The sequence below is a fragment of the Triticum urartu genome, chromosome 3A (genome assembly GCF_056163025.1).
Source record: "Triticum urartu cultivar PI428250 chromosome 3A, HENAU_Tu73, whole genome shotgun sequence".
NCBI lineage: Eukaryota > Viridiplantae > Streptophyta > Magnoliopsida > Poales > Poaceae > Triticum > Triticum urartu.
In genome coordinates, this window is record NC_141875.1 from 141,226,406 (window position 1) to 141,239,568 (window position 13,163).

Consider the following 13,163-nt stretch of genomic DNA (forward strand, 5'->3'; position numbering starts at 1 on the left):
TAGTGCCCAGTGCCACTTGCTGTTTTTGCTTGTTTTTTACATCACAGAAAATCAATATCAAACAGAGTCCAAACAACGTGAAACTTTTTGGAGAATTTTTATGGACGAGAACACCCAGGATGGGCCAGAGTAGCACCTAGGGGTGCCATGAGGGGGGCACAACCAACCAGGGCGCGCCTGGGGTCCAGGCGCCCCCAGGTGGGCTGTGCCCACCTCGGTGGCCTCCCACACCCCCTCTTTACCCTATAAATTCCCAAATATTCCGAAAACCCTCGGGGTAACCCTAGACCAGAAGTTCCACCGCCGAAAGGCTCTATAGCCACCGAAAACCAATCTAGACCCCGTTCCGGCACTCTGCCGGAGGGGGGAATCATCACCGGTGGCCATCTTCATCATCCTGGCGGCCACCACGACGAGGAGGGAGTAGTCCACCCTCGGAGCTGAGGGTTTGTACCAGTAGCTATGTGTTTAATCTCTCTATCTCTATCTCGTGTTCTTGAGATGTCACGATCTTGAATATCGCGGGCTTTGTTACTATAGTCAGATCATATGGTGTTTTCCCCTCTCTATCTTGTTGTGATGAATTGAGTTTTTCCCTTTGTGATTTCGTTGTTATTTGATTGAATACTTTTATGGATTTGAGAACACTTGATATATGTCTTGCAATTGAATACTCGTGGTGACACTGGGGGTATCGTATTGATTCAATTGATATATGTTTTGGCACTCAACTCGCTTATTCTTGAGGTGACATTGGGGTAATCTATGCATAGGGGTTGATGCATGTTCTTGTCTTTGTTTCTCCGGTAGAAATCTTGGGGCACTCTTTGAAGTTCTTTGTGTTGGATATTGAGTATTATGAATATGAATTTGCTTTGGTGTTATTTTAGTACAAACTCTAGGATAGATCGAACAGAAAGAATAGCCTGATGTTATTTTAGTAGAAACTCTTGAATAGATCAAACGAAAAGAATAGCTTTGAGGTGGTTTCGTACCCTACAAGCAATTTATTCTTATGTACTCCGCTATATAGGAACTTTTGAGTGATTCTTCATCGCACTTTGAGGGGTGGTTATATGATCCAATTATATTAGCATTGTTGAGAGATAGCACTAGCGAAAGTACGGACCCTAGGCCTCATTTTCAAGCATTGCAATACCGTTTATGTGCCCGTTTACTATTTGATACCTTGCTGTTTTTATTTATTCATATTATAAAAATATATTTCTACCATCCATATTACACTTTTATCACCATCTCTTCGCCGAACTAGTGCACCTATACAATTTGCCATTGTATCAGGTGTGTTGGGGACACAAGAGATTTCTTGTATTTGATTGCAGGGTCGTTTGAGAGAGACCATCTTCATCCTACACCTCCCACGGATTGATAAACCTTAGGTCATCCACTTGAGGGAAAATTGTACTGTCCTACAAAACTCTGCGCTTGGAGGCCCAACATGTGTCTATAAGAATAAAGTTGCGTAGTAGACATCAATGAGCAGTTGCAGGTGGAGGCCAAAGGAGGTCGACGATGGATGAACACTAGCCCGTGGAGGCTGGAGCGAGGCAGTAGACGGTGGATGAATAGTAGCCCGTGGAGTCCCGTTTTGCGGTATGCCACACCGCTCCTGATGGATAGGACCCCCATTTCGACCGTAGGAGGTCGAAGAGAAGTCTGTTCCCTCCGTTTTGCGGTACGCCACTCCCCTCTCCAACCAACATGACCCCGTTTAGACCGTAGGAGGTTGAAGAGAAGTCCGTTTCCTCCATTTTGCGGTACGCCAGACCCCTCCCGGTGAACAGGATCCCATTTCGACCGTAGGCGGTCGAACACAAGGCTGTTTCCTCCGTTATGTGGTATGCCAGGCCTCGTTTCGGCTGTTCTGTCCAAGCCGGTTACCTCCCGATGAACATCATGCATTCCATTGCCTCCCGATGAGCACGACGCAGTTTCTCCATTCTGACCCAGCCGGTTGGCTGCCGATGAACAGGACGCCGTCGCTGCTCTCCGTTGCCTCTCCATGTACACGAGCCCTGTCCGTACATATGCACAAGAAGGCGTTCGAGACCCCGCCTGTATGTACGTGCGTGGCCATATTCACTTTCTTGCACCCTGGCTGTACGTACGTGTACACGATATTGACGGGACTGCGTGACATGCTACGTCCTCACCTCTACTACAACACGTGCCCTTCCTTACTCGGCCACGGTTCATCGCTGCAGCCTGTAGACAGAGCGATCGACCAGTATGTACGTACATGTTCGCGACCAGACAGACAACCCTATGTACGGTTCGCCGGGTGGGTCCTAGCTGTCAGGGAGGTAAGGAGGCACTTCCTTGCGTGCGAAGATATAGCTAGTGGGTCCCACACTACAAAAAAAGACACATCCGTGGCATTTTGGGCCGAACGAATTTGTTTTGTCATACTTATGACACTTCTATGACGATAATTGTGACAAAACCCGGTATCATCATAGATGTGGTGGGCTCCTACTTCCATGACAAAAAATCATGACATAAAATGGGCTTTTTGTCCTGGGCGGCCCGGAGACGCAGCCGCATGACATTCTTTGGGCCGTCCATGACGGAAAAAACCATGGTAGAAGCGAGGGCGAGGAAAATATCGGGGTGTTCCCGGTTACGTTGGGTGGTCGGGGACGAGCGATGCATGGAGGTTTGTGCGTTTCTCTCGTACACGCACGCGCATGGGTGCGAGGCGTTGGGCTCTAACTGAACCCGAGCGAGGCGTTCGCCTACTGAACCCGAGCGATTGCACTGCAGGCTAGGCGTTACTGAACCCGAGCGATCGATCGATGGCTGTTAACTGAACCCGATCGAGCGATTCCATCGCTGCTGCTGCTAACTGAAGCCGATCAATGCTGCCTCTGGATGAATAGTGAGCGTTGCTGGGGGGTTTGGATGAACAGTTCCCCGTGGGGGTGGATGAACAGGACCCCGCGGTGTTGCCTCTGGATGAACAGGACCCCGATCGATCGAGCCAGTTGGGGCTGGATGAACAGGACCGCATGGAGGGCTGGATGAACAGGACCACCCCGTGGAGGGCTGGATGAACAGTAGACGGTGGAGGGCTGGATGAACAGTAGCCTGTGGAGGGGTGGTTGAATAGGAGCCCAGTGGAGAGGGCTGGTTGAACAGTAGCCGGTGGAGTAGCGCGTGGTGGAGGCTGGATGAACAGGAGCTCATGGATGAACAGTCGCAGGTGGAGGCTGGAGGAGGTCGACGATGGATGAACAGTAGCCCGTGGAGGCTGGAGGGGGTCGACAGTGGAGATGAACAATATCCTGTGGAGTCCTGTTTTGCGGTACGCCACACCCCTCTCGATGAACAGGACCCTGTTTCGACCGTAGCGCTCCAACACAAGTCTGTTTCCTCCGTTTTGTGGTACGCCACACCCCTCCCGATCAATAGGACCCTGTTTCGATCGTAGGAGGTCCGTTTCCTCCGTTTTGCGGTATGCCAGACCCCTCCCGATGAACAGGATCCCGTTTCGAACGTGGCCAGTCGAACACAAGGCCGTTTCCTCCGTTCTGCGGTACGCCAGGCCTCGTTTCCATCGGCTGTTCCGTCCAAGCCCTCCCGATGAACACGATGACGCATTTTGTTCCGACCCAGCCGGTTGGCTCCCCATGAAAATGGCGACGACGCAGTTTCTCCATTCCGACCCAGCCATGTACACGAGCCCTGGCCGTACGTATGCGCGAGTAGGCGTTCGAGACCCCGCCTGTATGTACGTATGTGGCCGTATTTTTCTTTCTTGCACACTGGCCGTTGTACGTATGTGTACATGCTACGTGCACGCCTCTACTACGACACGTGCGCGCCTCTACATCGACCAGTATGTACGTACACGCTCGCGACCAGAATGACAACGCTACGTACACTTCGACTAGGTGGGTCCCGACTGTCAGGCACTTCCTTGCGTGCGAAGATGTAGCTGGTGGGTCCCAACAGTCAGGGGGGCGAATCAATTTTTTTGCCCGGACGCACTTCCTTGCGTGCGAAGATGTAGCTGGTGGGTCCTAGCAGTCAGGGGGAAACATTTTTTTTGCGAAATACGGTGGCCTATCCGGTGGGTCCTCACTGTCAGGTGGAGGAATAATTATTTTGCGCGTAATAAGGAGGCACTTCTTTGCTGCGGCCGTGGATCCAGCTGTTAGCCTCTCCACGTACAGTCCATGTACGATGGAAGCCGTTCCTTGACCATGTTGACCACGCCGCGCCTAGAGCAGTAGGGCGGTGGACGACGGCGAGGCCTAGGAAGGGGACGACGCGGAGCCGGGGAAGACGCGACAGTGGATGCCCACGCGTAGAGGAGTATGAGGGTTCACTGGTTCGTTGCGGTGTGAGGCTGCCGTCGTTGCAGAATAACATGGGGTGTGGGTGAGTAGAGGGATGGCCTGGCCAACGGTGGGAGTAGTAGGGAGCGGTGAGGCCTTCGACGCATCGCAGCCGGCCACGGGAGGCAGGAGCACGAGGCACGACCGGTGCCGGTTTGGGCGGCTAGAGCAAGAAGACCAGAGGTTGAAGAAGCACTATGGCCATTGGATGGACATCGTACGGTCACTGGAGCTAGAATCGTGCATATTGACTAAGTTGACAAAGCCCTCCGTCCCCATCAACTTAGTAGGCCCACAAGTCAGCCTGCCACTATACTGGCTCCCAGCTAGCAGGGGGAGTATTCATTTTTTTGTGCGTAATAAGGAGGCACTTCCTTGCGTGCGAAGATATAGTTGGTGGGTCCGAGCTGTCAGTAGCGGTAAAGTTTTTTTCACGAAATATAGAGGCCCTTTCGGTGGGTCCTAGATGTCAGGTGGAGGAATCATTATTTTGCGCGTAATAAGGAGGCATTTCCTTGCGTGCGGCCGTGGACCCAGCTGTCAGCCTCTCCATGTACAGTCCACTTCAGATGCATGTCGGTCGTTGACCACGTTGACCAGGCCGCGCCGAGAGCACCAGGGCGGTGGACGACAGCGAGGCCTAGGAAGGGAACGACACAGAGCCAGGGAAGACTCGGTAGTTGTTTCCCACACAGAGGGGAGTATGATTGTACAAGGGTTTACTGGTTCGTCTGCCGTCGCTGGAGAATAACAACAAGTGTGGGTGAGTAGAGAGATGGCTAGGCCAGCGATGAGAGTACGGTGGGGCGGTGAGGCCTGCGCGGCAGCATAGCCGGCCGCGGGAAGGAGGGAGCAGGCAGTCCCGATGGCGCTTGATTGAGCGGCTGGAGCAGGAAGAGCAGAGATTGAAGAAGCACGACGGCCGTTGGATGGACATCCAACAGTCACTGCTTGTGCGTCATCCTTTTTTTAGGAAAACCTCAAATATGTGGAAAACAACATACAACCCATCTACCATTATTTCTAATAATTTACAAACCATTTACTAATTCTTAAAGTTTTTTTGAAGCCTATATTCTTTTTGTTAGCATTACAACCCATATTGTGGCCACGGTTAAAAAATTATACGAAATTTTGCATATTTCGGTGCGGTCCGAACTGTTTTTAATCCCGAAATTTTGAGTCACATTCAAACTGATTTTAAAAATAATTGTATATCAATATAAAATCCAACAAATTGTCCATGCATAAAAATCAATGCAATTTAAAGTCTCGAAATGAAAAAAAGAAATTTGAAACTAATTGTCGGTTTGATTTGTTTTAAAAATGTACAACCCATTTCTCATTACTGATAGGCCATTTTCTCGGCCAGCCGAATGAAGCTCTCCTCGTCTTGAAAGATTTGTAGCCCAACAGGCCTGACAAAGCGATTTACTTGGCAAATCACAAAAAAAACTAGGCCGTGGCCGTGGAACCAGCTGCGACCGTGGACCTAGCTGTCAGCCTCTACACGTACAATACTCTTCCGATGGAAGTCGGTCGTTGACCACATTGACCATGCCGCGCCGAGAGCACCAAGGCGGTGGATGAGGCGAGGCCTAGGAAGGGGACGACGCAGAGCCGGGGAAGACGCGACAGTGGATGCCCACGCGGAGAGGAGTACGAGGGTTCACTGGTTCAGCTGCGGTGTGAGGCTGCCGTCGCCGCAGAATAACAAGGGGTGTGGGTGAGTGGAGGGATGGCTTGGCCAGCAGTGGGAGTAGTATGGGGGCGGTGAGGCCTCCGCGGCAGCACAGCCGGCCACGGGAGGTAGGAGCAGGCGTCACGACCGGCACTGCTTTGGGCGGCTGGAGCAAGAAGACCAGAGGTTGAAGAAGCACTATGGCTGTTGGATGGACACCGTACGGTCACTAGAGCTAGAATCGTTCATATTGACTAAGTTGACAAAGCCCTCCGTCCCTGTCAACTTAGTAGGCCCACAAGCTAGCCACCTACTATGGTGGGTCCCAGCTAGCAGGGGGTATTCATTTTTGTGTGCTTAATAAGGAGGCACTTCCTTGCGTGCGAAGAGATAGCTGGTGGGTCTGACCTGTCAGCGAGGGGAACATTTTTTCGCGAGATACAGAAGCCCTTCTAGTGGGTCCTAGCTGTCAGGTGGAGGAATCATTATTTTGCGCGTAATAAGGAGGCATTTCCTTGCATGCGGCCGTGGACCTAGCTGTTAGCCTCTCCACGTACAGTCCACTTCCGATGGATGTCGTTCATTGACCACGTTGACCAGGCCGCGCCGAGAGAACCAGGGCGGTGGACGACGGCGAGGCCTAGGAAGGGAACGACATGGAGCCAGGGAAGACTCGGCAGTTGTTTCCCACATGGAGGAGTACAAGGGTTTACTGGTTTGTCTGCAGTCCCCGGAGAATAACAGCGGGTGTGGGTGAGTAGAGGGATGGCTAGGCCAGTGATGGGAGTACGGTGGGGCGGTGAGGCCTGCGCGACAGCATAGCCGGCTGCGGGAGGAGGGAGTAGGCAGTCCCACCGGCGCTTGTTTGAGCGGCTGGAGCAGGAAGAGCAGAGATTGAAGACGCACGACAGCCGTTGGATGGACATCCAACATTCACTGCTCTCGTGTGCATTATTTCTAATAATGTACAACCCATTTTCTAATTCTTAAAAAAAATTGGAGCCCATCTTCTTTTTGTTAGCATTACACCCCATATTGTGGCCAGGGTTAAAAAGTATACGAAATTTTGCATATTTTGGTGCGGTCAACTGTTTTTAATCCCGAAATATCGATTCACATTCAAACTATTTTGAAAAATAATTTATATAAATATAAAATCCAAATAATCGTCCACACATAAAAATCAATGGAATTTAAAATCTTGTAATGAATTTTTTTGAAACTAATTCCCGGTTTAATGTGTTTTAAAAATGTACATCCCATTTCTGGGCAAACCGAATGAAATTCTCCTCGTCTTGAAAGATTTGCATCCCAACAGGGCTGATAAAGCAAGTAGGCCTCGTTTGGGTATTTGTTAAAAAAATAGAATTGGGCTAGCCATTTTCAGCAAGAAAAAAACACAACTGGGCTCATGATGTGGTAAACATAAATAAAACCCTGGATAGACGGGCCACATCCCCCCCACAGCCCCATTGTTACCCTGATCTATTGCTAAAACTAGTATAAATAACAACCGCTTGTTCCTCAAAAAAACTACGCGACCTGCTGGGTCCCTGGTGTCAGCCGCTCGTAGTGTAATTCTCTTGTTTATTGACTACATTGACAATGGCGTGAGCCCCAGATGTCCAACCATTAGGAGGAACTATATTTTTGTGCTTGTAATATAGAGGCACTTTCTTGCGTACTGCCATGACGCTGGTGGGTCCCTACTGTCATCCTCTCCATGTACAGTCATCTCCTTGTTCCTCTCGGTTGTTGACGACGTTGACAACGCAAGAGGGCGGCGCACCGTGCACGGCGAGTGAACCAAGGCCGCAAGGCGGAGGACAATGGTGAGGCCTCGGACGGAACGAACATGAGCCGTGGAAGATGCGCCGGTCCAGTCGTAGGCGGAGGGGAGTACGGGGGTTAACTGGTTTGGGTGCGGGTGCGTGTTGGGGCTGACATCGCTGGAGAATAACAGGACATGTGGGGGAATAGAGGGAAGGACTGGCCAACATTGGAGGGTACATACGGTAGGGCAGCGGAGGCACAGCCAGCCATGGGAGGCGGGAGCAGGCGTAGCCGACGGGGTGGTTTGGTTTGGGTGGCTGGAGGAAGAAGAAGACAATAGATAAAAGATACACGACAGATGTTGGATGTCAATCCAACGGCTGGTAGGCAGAATCATTTGTTGACTGGCTAGTAAGTCGACACCACCTTGGATAGGCTATTTCCTCGCGGGTCCCAAATGTCAGAATCCAAATCTGTCACGGTCATGCAGCCTTCCCTATGAAAATTTACAGCCCATTTGATGTGCTAGTTTGAAATAAGTTTGTGGGTGCTGGTGGGGGCTAATCACTTGGCTTCTGTAATGCACAGTGATCTCAAGCAGCCGGCGAGAGTGATGTTATTTCCCTTGGTTGGGATTTGTTAGTTGTTACATTATTTCACTCTAAATTAAATGACTGGCAAGCCATTTGCCTTGCTTCAAAGAAAATATGACAGTCACAGCCGAGTTGAAAAGGGCAAGAACATCCAACTCCAGCTTACAAACTGTACAAAAGCACGAGGGTTAATTGTTCATCAGGTTTACAAAAAAACCCAGGTTGAAAAGGGCAACAACATCTAACTCCGACACTATTTTCGGTAGTCACAGTCAAATGGATCGGTCAGGTCCATGGAATGAACATCCTGGGTCGTAAAATTTACTGGATTATGACCACAATATGTTGTAAATAGAAGCCCGACACGTTCATAAGCTCTTTTGCCCACCTGAAACTCCTTTTTTGCTCTTCCACATACCCATCCGTCAAAACCATCCTGTTGGTAAACTTAAGCCTGATGGACAATAGTAACCTCACATTCAGCAGGAAAAATGTGACAAATCTAGTGTTTGCACGGTTGACTACATATCGTTCTAGCGTTATTGTCTTCAATCTAATATCATGAGAATTGAGAAAATCCCGATGCTTACGAATCCACCGATTGGTTATAACTTTCTTACCCCGTCATGTTGCCTAAATAGACATGAAGATGAAAACAATTAAGGTCTAAAAAGAGAGTGTCAAAAGAGCAACAGCTGAACGGTTAATTCTAGTACACTATATGCGGGCTTCCAATGTGCATGAAATTATCACCTTTATATACAACTTCTCCAGACATGGAAAACATTGCAGCAAGCCAATAATCTTGTTCAGATCAAAACTATTCATTTGGATATATAAGATCTTGACAGAATCCAGCACCATTGATAGGCTATCCATGGAGAAACTCTTCATTGAGCATAGAACATAATATTAGTACAAAATGTGTACTCCAAGATGACATATAACTTATGCGTAGAATTTTAAAATGTAGCTTATGGTTACATGTGTAGATGATAATATAAAGTACCTGAAGAACTGTGGAGCCAAACACCATATTGAAATGAGCACAGAGATCATGTATTACACCCAAGGTCTCCAGTTTAGGCGCAGAGAGGACGGTTATTTGCAACATGAATAACTAGAATCAAGGATCAACCTTTGAAGTGAAGGGGCATCTTGGATGATGAGCTGCCTTCCATCAAAAGAAATTCCAATTCTTACAAGGTTAGGCGACTTTATTTGGAGACAACTGATTCTAACTTTGAAAACAAGCACCAAGCACTCCAGGGCAGGGCAACTAGAGTGGATGACGCTATGCAATGAGGCCTTCGATATACGAACCCGCCAGCTGTCAGGGGGAGAATCATATTTTTTGCCCGTAATATGGACACACTTCCTTGTATGCGAAGATGTAGCTGGAGGGTCCCAACAGTCAGAGGGAAATGTTTTTTTCACGAAATGTGGTGGCCTGTCCGGTGGGTCCGTGTTGTCAGGTGGAGGAATCATTATTTTGCGCGTAATAAGGAGGCACTTCCTTGATGCGTCTGTGGACCCAGCTGTCAGCCTCTCCATGTAGAGTACTCTTCCGATGGAAGTCGTTCCTTGACCACATTGACCATGCCGCGCCGAGAGCACCAAGGCGGTGGACGACGGCGAGGCCTAGGAAGGGGACGATGCGGAGCCGGAGAAGACGCGGCAGTGGATGCCCACGCGGAGAGGAGTACGAGGGTTGTGAAGGAAATATGCCCTAGAGGCAATAATAAAGTTGTTATTTATATTTCCTTATATCATGATAAATGTTTATTATTCATGCTAGAATTGTATTAACCGGAAACTTAGTACATGTGTGAATCCATAGACAAACAGAGTGTCCCTAGTATGCCTCTACTTGACTAGCTCGTTAATCAAAGATGGTTAAGTTTCCTAGCCATAGACATGTATTGTCATTTGATGAACGGGATCACATCATTAGAGAATGATGTGATGGACAAGACCCATCCGTTAGCTTAGCATAATGATCGTTCAGTTTTATCGCTACTGCCTTCTTCATGACTTATACATGTTCTCCTGACTATGAGATTATGCAACTCCCGAATACTGGAGGAACACCTTGTGTGCTATCAAACATCACAACGTAACTGGGTGATTATAAAGATGCTCTACAGGTGTCTCCAATGGTGTTTGTTGAGTTGGCATAGATCGAGATTAGGATTTGTCACTCCGTGTATCAGAGAGGTATCTCTAGGCCCTCTCGGTAATGCACATCACTATAAGCCTTGCAAGCAATGTGACTAATGGGTTAGTTACGGGATGTTGCATTACGGAACGAGTAAAGAGACTTGCCGGTAACGAGATTGAACTAGGTATGATGATACCGACGATCGAATCTCGGGCAAGTAACATACCAATGACAAAGGGAACAACGTATGTTGTTATGCGGTTTGACCGATAAAGTTCTTCGTAGAATATGTAGGAGCCAATATGAGCATCTAGGTTCCGCTATTGGTTATTGACCGCAGATGTGTCTCGGTCATGTCTACATAGTTCTCGAAGCCGTAGGGTCCGCACGCTTAACGTTCGATGATGATTTGTATTATGAGTTATGTGATTTGATGTACCGAAGGTTATTCGGAGTACCGGATGAGATCACGGACATGATGAGGAGTCTTGAAATGGTCTAGACATAACGATCGATATATTGGAAGTCTATATTCGGACATTGGAAAGGTTCCGAGTGATTCGGGTATTTTTCGGAGTACCGGAGAGTTACTGGAATTCGCTGGGGAAGTAATGGGACTTAATGGGCCATATGGGAAAGGAGAGAAGGGCCTCAAGGGTGACTGCGTGCCCCCCATGGCCTGGTCCGAATTGGACTAGGGAGGGGGCGGCGCCCCCCTGTTTCCTTCTCTCCCTCTTCCCCTTCCTTCTTCTCCTACTCCAACTAGGGAAGGGGGGAAACCTACTCCTACTAGGAGTAGGAATCCCTCTTGGGGCGCGTCATAGAGAGGGCGGGCCCTCTCCTCCTCCACTCCTTTATATACGGGGAGGGGGTAAGCCGATAGACACACAAGTTGATCACTGTCTTAGCCATGTGCGGTGCCCCCCTCCACCATAACCCACCTCGGTCATATCATCGTAGTGCTTAGGCGAAGCCTTGCGCCGGTAGCTTCATCATCACCGTCATCACGCCGTCGTGCTGAAGAAGCTCTCCAATGACACTCAGCATGATCGAGAGTTCGTGGGACGTCATCGATCTAAAAATGTGCAGATCGCGGAGGTGCCGTACTTTAGGTACTAGGATCAATCAGATCGTGAAGACGTACGCCTACATCAACTGCGTTGTCATAACGCTTCCGCTTATGGTCTACAAGGGTACGTGGACAACACTCTTCCCTCTCGTTGCTATGCATCACCATGATAGATCTTGCGTGTGCGTAGGAATTTTTCTGAAATTACCGCGTTCCCCATCAGTGGCATCCGAGCCAGGTCTATGTGTAGATGTTATATGCACGAGTAGAATACAAAGGAGTTGTGGGCGTGGGTATATACATATTGCTTGCCGTCACTAGTTGATTCTTGATTCAACGGTATTGTTGGATGAAGCTTCTCACACCGACATTACGCGTGGCTAGTGGGTGTCAGTTTCTCCAACTTTAGTTGAATTAGATTCAATGAACAGGGTTCTTTCTGAAGATCAAAAAGCAATCACTATACCGTGTTGTGGTTTTTGATGCGTAGGTAAGAACGGTTCTTGCTCAGCCCGTAGCAGCCACATAAAACTTGCAACAACACCGTAGAGGACGTCTAACTTGTTTTTGCAGGGCATGCTGTGATGTGATATGGTCAAGACGTGATGAGATATAAATTGTTGTATGAGATGATCATGTTTTGTTAAAGTTATCGGCAACTGGCAGAAACCTTATGGTTGTCTCTTTATTGCATAAGATGCAAGCGCTATATAATTGCTTTACTTTATCACCATGAGATAGCAATAGTTGAAAAAGCAATACTCAGCGAGACGACCATGTGACGACACATTGATAGAGATCAAGATGATGGAGATTATGGTGTCATGCCAGTGACGAAGGAGATCATGACGGTACTTTGAAGATGGAGATCAAAGGCACAAGATGATAATGGCCATATCATATCACTTATTTGATTGCATGTGATGTTTATCCTTTATTCATCTTATTTTTCTTAGTACGGTGGTAGCATTATAAGATGATCTCTCGCTAAATTTCAAGGTATAAGTGTTCTCCCTGAGTATGCACCGTTGCTACAGTTCGTCGTGCCGAGACGACGTGATGATCGGGTGTGATAAGCTCTACATTCACATACAATGGGTGCAAGCCAGTTTTGCACACGCAGAATACTCGGGTTAAACTTGACGAGCCTAGCATATGCAGATATGGCGTCGGAACACTAAGACCGAAAGGTCGAGTGTGAATCATATAGTAGATATGATCAACATAGTGATGTTCACCATTGAAAACTACTCCATCTCACGTGATGATCGGACATGGTTTAGTTGATATGGATCACGTGATCACTTAGATGATTAGAGAGATGTCTATCTAAGTGGAAGTTCTTAAGTAATATGATTAATTGAACTTTAATTTATCATGAACTTAGTCCTAATAGTAATTGCATATCTACGTTGTAGATCAATAACTTGCGATGTAGCTTCCCATTTAATTTTGATATTTTCCTAGAGAAAAAGAAGTTGAAAGATGATAGTAGCAATGATGCGGACTTGGTCCGTGATATGAG